The following is a 6,805-nucleotide window of genomic DNA, read 5'->3' as shown; positions in this document are numbered from 1 at the left end:
CGAAATCTACTCATTTCATACCAATGAAGGTTAGCTATCCTTTGAGTAGGTTAGCAGACCTATACGTGCATAAGATGGTCAGGATGCATGGGGTACCGGTGTCCATTGTATCAGATTGAGACCCCAGGTTTACTTCTCAATTCTGGACGAGCTTGCAGAAAGCATTGGGGATGAAGCTTACTTTCAATACAATGTTCCACCCCCAGACTGATGGACAGTGGGAGAGGACGATACTAATATTGGAAAATATGTTGCGAGCTTGTGTGTTAGATTTCGGTAGTAGCTGGATACAATTTATGCCACTAGTAGAGTTCGCTTATAACAACAACTTCCAGGCTAGTATCGGGGTGGCACCGTTCGAGGCTTTGTATGGTTGAAGGTGTCAATCTCCTCTGTATTGGAGTGAGGTTGGTGAACGTAAGGTGTTAGGACATAAACTTGTGCAGCAGGCATCTGAGAAGGTAAGTTTGATCCGGGAGAGGATTAAATCAGCTTAGAGTCGACAGAAGAGTTACGCAGATGTTTACCACCGTAAGTTGGAGTTCGAGGTGGGGGGTAAGGTATTTTTTAGGATCGATCCAATGAAAAGGGTGATGAGATTTGGGAAGAAGGGCAAGTTGAGCCCGAGGTACATCGGACCATTTAAGGTTCTTGAGCAAGTGGGTCCAGTAGCCTACAGGATTGCACTACCCCTAACACTCTTGAGGGTCCACGATGTGTTTCACGTATCCATGTTGAGGAGGTATGTGTTGGATCCTTCACATGTTATTAGCTATGAGGATGTGGAAATTGAGAATACTTTAGCGTATGAGGAGATACCTGTTCAGATTCTAGACCATAAAGTTCAGAAGTTTCGTACCAAAGATATACCGTTAGTGAAGGTATTGTGGCAGAATCATGAGGTTGAGGAAGATTCTTGGGAACTGTAAAGAAAAATACGCTGAAAGTATCCACAGTTGTTCTAAGTATGTGTACATTTCTCTACTTTGGGTTGGGATAGGTGGTTAGTCGTTGGGAGTGTATGTTATTGTGAACTCCTGAGACAGTTGTATATGTAACCACGGTATTCTTCTACCAAAGTGAGGGTATGTATATGATGTGATGGGGCTGCATTGTAGTAGTCGCCAGTTTCTTTCTAAGAAATGCGTGTATGAGTTTATGAATGAGAGATGGCAAATTGCGAGGATGAAATTTATGTAAGGAGGGGAGGTTGTAAGAACCCGAATCGTGATAGGTGGGTTTAATTAATTAAGAGAGGGGCGAGATGGTAATTAAATAGGCTTCGTCGAGGAAGTCAGAGTTCGTCGACGAAGGCCTTACATTTCTCATCAACGAGGTGCAGGGGTTCGTCATTGAGAAGAAGCCGAGGGGTTTCGAAAAATAAAAAATCCCAGGCTCGTCGACGAGCTGTCTATATGGTCTCGTCTAGAAATTCAACCTACTCTCCATCTCTCTAGATTTCTTCACTATTCGTCGCGGGAATCGTTGATCCAAAGTTACTACGAGAATCGTGGAAGGATTCTCTACAATATCTACGGATCAGATCTTCATTTCGGGTGTTTTCGGGTTTTAGCCCAAAATCGAGGTAAGGCTCGATTTTCATTTCTGTTCCAGTAGTTTTGTAGAGAATGGAGTCGTGAGTATATTCTATATTGTACGTTGTAGGTTTTGGAACTCGGTTTGCTGTTTAGGGGCCTTGGAGTTCGGGATTTACTGTTGGGGGAAAGGTAAGGGGATTCAGTTTATGAAGGTTATTTTTTAAATCAGATTCAATGGAACTGTGGTCCACAATTTTGTGTGCATTCTAGTTACTCATTTGGGGGGATCTAATGGGTAAAACTATGGGTTTTTCATGATTACAGTTTTGGGAAAAAGGGGGTATTGGGTTGCATCCCCGATTTTGTTGGAAAAACAGTATGTATATGATGATTTATACTGTGTAATAGGGATGGTCATGCCTTGATTTTATTTAAATTGTATATGTTTGGAAAACCACGATTTTAGATTACCAAAGGAGTGTGGTATGTTTGGTTATATAAGCATGCAAAGTTGTGTTTTGTGGAATGCAATTGGAACAGGGTTTCGAGTTGTTCCAGGTACTGAGAGTGTCTGGCTCTATATCTGCGGGTGTATGAAATCGCTAGGCCATGTTTGGCAAGAGTGTCCGGCTCTACATTCGAAGGCATGAGTCTTACCAGCTGATCACTGAAGGGTGTGGTACCACCAGTTTGTAGCAGTATGATGCCATGGGAGCCTGGGGTTTACCATGTGCTGGGAAAATCGAGTACTGTGGGTCGGTCGGGCCGACGTCAGGTACTGCAGGCCGAAGGGTGTGGCGACACCACTTGATCATGTGTGCGTGTGCTTGTATGCACTGTGTTGAAACTAGTACTAGAACCTGCATTTAACTGTGTATGTTTTGCTGTCATGATAACACTCGAATGCCACACACCGATATAACCTGTATTCTTCCTTATTGAGAGGTGTCTCACCCTTATTGTACGTACATATTTTTCAGGTCCTTCAGGTAACTGAAGCTAGCTTCTGGGTGTAGGAGCGTAGTGGTCCGTAAATTGTGGGAGGTACCTGGGTAAGTCCTAAGCTTGTGATGGGTGGTCCTTTGGGAGTTTTGGCTGCCACCTGGGTTGGTGCTATTTTTGTGGAGTTTGACTCCTTTGTATAGACTCTGGTATGGTACCATGTGTGTATAAAATGACCTTTTTCCGCTGCGTATATTCTGTTGTTTATGGATATGTATAGGGTGCCTTGGAACCCCACGGGGTTGGACCCTCATTTATTGTTTTGTATCTTTGGATGATTTGTTGGATACAGGGATAGGTTAGATTACATTTTCACCCCTAGGTCCCATTTTCGAGGTCGAGGCATGACATGTGGCTTCTTTGTACCCATTTTCAACAATGTCCATGACATCCTAAGCACCTAATAAGACCTCTATTTGGATAGACCAATTGTCATAGTTCTCCTTTGTCAACTTTGGAATAACTGCTTGTACAATACTGTTAGCCATTAGATTTGATATATCAAAAAATGGAGTGATTGGGATAGATTTTTTCCAAATCTGATACCACCAATGTGTTCAGAAGATCGAAAAGCTTTAGGAACCGGTTTTGGGTTGCAAAAAATCGGTTTAAAAATCACTAAACTAGCTAAAAAAAAATTATGGACCGGTTTAACTGGGTCGGTCTGACTTAATGGAGATTAACGATGTAGCGACCTCAACTTCTTAATATAAAATGTCACATAATAGATAAAATGGTCAACCCGAACCCATGGGTAACGGGGACACCTATCAAACACAGCGGAAACCTAAGCAGCAGCAATCATAAAATTGAAACCATCCATTCATCAAGCATAATACCGGAGTTTACTACAACATCATAATACTATATTTTTATACATCCTCATAAACATCAAAATAACTCTAGGGTCAAACACAAAATGATTCTGACCCTAGTACAAAAATCTTACCCTCCTAACGAGGAAATATCCTTAACTCAACGGCGACCATGACCCGCCGGTCACTCAAGATCTCCTAAAAAATTAATTAATGTTGGGGGTGAGACACATCTCAGTAAGGGAAAATAAACTAAATACAGCCGTGTGACAACATGAACATTTAATGCAATTACACATATACAGTACATTTCATATTTTCGTAAACGTTCATCATATCATACTAAATAATCACATGCTTTCATATTTTCTAGTAAGTCGTATCATACATAAAACATCTATTATACTAATAATACTGAAAACATACCCAGGATGAATAGTTAGCTAATGTCATGTATTACCCCCTATGACGGGTTGTGCAGCCCGAAGGCGGGACCCAACAATGGCTAGCCAACCACTGTCGAATCAAATATGTCTGTAAGTACGAAGAGTCCGCCACACCCTAGTCCGGACTGTCAGGTGGACGTCCACACTCTACTGAAAGACACATCGACTATCCGTCTCCTACCCCCTCGTGGGGTGGTTAGCACTAATCTGAATATAGATATCTGATCTATATAGCTACAGTACCGAGCTTTTGAACTGAACTAAACTAACATCCGGGTTCTGATAACATACAATACATGATTATATAGCATCTTTCATAATTACGGCCTCGTGCCGAACATATCATAATTACGGTCTCGTGCCAAACACATCATAATTACGGCCTCGTGCCGAACATATCATAATTACGGCCTCGCGCCGATATCATACATAAATATGTCATTCTGAAAATAATGATTTTATCATGCATTTATAAAAATCATAATGTACTGTATACCTTCATAACCTCTCAGATCATACTGCATTTACATCATTATCATATCAAAATATTTCTCCACGTAAAATAATATTTATGTCACACATTTGTTGTATTAAAACTATTCATTGCATTTGAAAATCATGATTTATGGCATCTCATACGTATATACTCGTTCCAACATAATAACAGTATTTTTCCCAAAAGTGCATTAATTCCATAATATGCTAATATCATACATATTTTTAGGAAATCTATTTACTCATAAATAATAGTAATTTGCGTGAAAAGTAACTGCTTTTGTTTATTCTCTTACCTGGCTACTGAGAAAAGTCCCTATAAACTCTAGTCTCACACTCGTAGGGTTTCCTGATCAATACCCTAAAGTTGAAAACTTTCAGTATTAAATTTCAGTATTTCTACGTGTACATCATTTCCTATAACTGTCATAAGACCAAATTTGGCTTAAAAAGTCTTACCTCAACTCAAGGATGATTTCCAACTTACTTTCACCAACGATCTGCTCCGACAGATTTGGAGGGAACTTCCCCAGGAGCGTTGTGGTGACTTCGAAATGTTGAACTAGCGTAAATTCGGCCCAAAATCGATGAGAGAGAGAGAGAGAAAGAACCGAAGAGGAGAGAGAGAGAGGGCGAAGGTTGCTTAATAATGAAGTTAAAAATCTGAATTTTTCTATTTATAAAACTGGATTCGTCGATAAGCCATGTCATTTGTCAACGAATCCTTCAATAATTTCGTTGACGAAATTCAATCCTTGTCGACGAAATTCAGTCGGCTCAAAACTCTCTTGGTATTTCTTCGTCGACGAAATTTCTTAAACCCTTGTCGACGAAGCCCTGATGATTCCTTTTTGGTTTTTCCTTCCAAAATGCAATCACGTTTGTCAACGAAGTTGACTTCCTTCCTTTATTACCGTTTTCATTTCCCCTCCTCTTATTATATAAATCCCATTATTATTTGGGTTGTTACAAACGACGTCAATGATTACCGTTACGCCACGTGGCGGAATCTGGGCATGCCGTGTGTTGGCGATTGGACGCAGGTCAGTCAACCGAGTCAGGTCGTGCTTATGGGTCTGGATCCGGGTTGCTGGGCCGGGTTGCGGATCGGATTTCTGGGTTGGATCACGTCAGTTGGGCAAAGATGACGCATGAAGGCACGTGCGGAGCGTAAGGTCATCGGTCAGCTCTTTTGTGGGCACGTGAGGCATGTGTAGACGACGTTGTTTCATCTGTCAGTGCGTGTAAAGACTCTCGAACTTCATTTGAGATGTGGTTTTCACAGTTGGACTCGTTTGGACGTGAATTTTAGAATGCTATACTCAGTTTTGGATTTTAAGCAACTTTGAATTTGACAAAAAAATTTGAATTTCCTCTGTTCACCTCTGTTTGGCAAATTTCAATGAACCTAAACGCTCTGATACCACTGATGGGTGGAGGGGACTCACTCAATCACTGGTTGTGATTGAACTCAGTGAGGAATTGCACTCAATTGCAAACAACTCTTTCAATTTTAATAAAATTTGAAAATTACAAAGGAGAATTCAAAATACAAAATTTATATACTCTCACTAGTTAATGTCCCTCTCTACACCACATATTACATTACATACACACACACACACACACACACACACACACACAAACATCTATTTATAGGAATTGCTAGAACAGTATGTGGAAATTAACTTCAACAGAGGTGGGCTAGTAGGTGGGGTAGGTTGCCTGCAGCTTAATAATTTCAACATAAATAATTGGGTTGGTGGAGCTACTACCGTCAAGTTTTGTTGCCACCGTCAAGTTTAATTTTCAACATACCTTTTTACAAAGAAATTTTTGTGATAAATAATTTGAAATAGATGCTAATGTTGGAGAAATAGATAAAAACCAAAGCTAAGTTTGTGTGTAATTAATAAAAACTAATGAATTCTTTATTTTTTATATTAGTTGGAGGCATGCACCAGTTTGGGTCATAGAACGAGACATAGTCGATGCATCTTCTTTCTCATACTTTGTCCACTCCTTGTCAAGATCCAAACTTGAAACTTCTAATAAAAAAGTCAAAAGTCTTGATTTGAAATGTTTTCAACAAGACAATATAGAGTTTAATGGTGCTAATTAAGTAAAAATGTTAATTTTTTTTAGCAATAGTGTATGTGTCTACTTATTTTATTCGAATGATATTAAGATTAAAGTCTAAAATCAATAGGATTTATTGGAAACGATACATTTTATTAACCCATCAAAAGAATTATCGAATGAACAAAATCTAGAAGCATAAAAATAAATTAAAATATTTCATAATTCCATTCTCAAAAAACTCGTGCCCAAGGGTTTATTTGATAAAATTCAATGTATATTCTGCAATATTTTCACTTTGTATAGAAAATAATTAAAAATAAAAGTATTCTAAAATAATTTAAAATATAAAGAATAAAATATTAATTATATAAAAAAATAAAATTTTGTTTGCTGAATTATTTATATTTTAATATTTTCTCATTTTTTG

This window comes from Malania oleifera, chromosome 1 (genome assembly GCF_029873635.1).
Source record: "Malania oleifera isolate guangnan ecotype guangnan chromosome 1, ASM2987363v1, whole genome shotgun sequence".
Lineage (NCBI taxonomy): Eukaryota > Viridiplantae > Streptophyta > Magnoliopsida > Santalales > Ximeniaceae > Malania > Malania oleifera.
Note: the sequence above shows the minus strand (reverse complement) of the source record.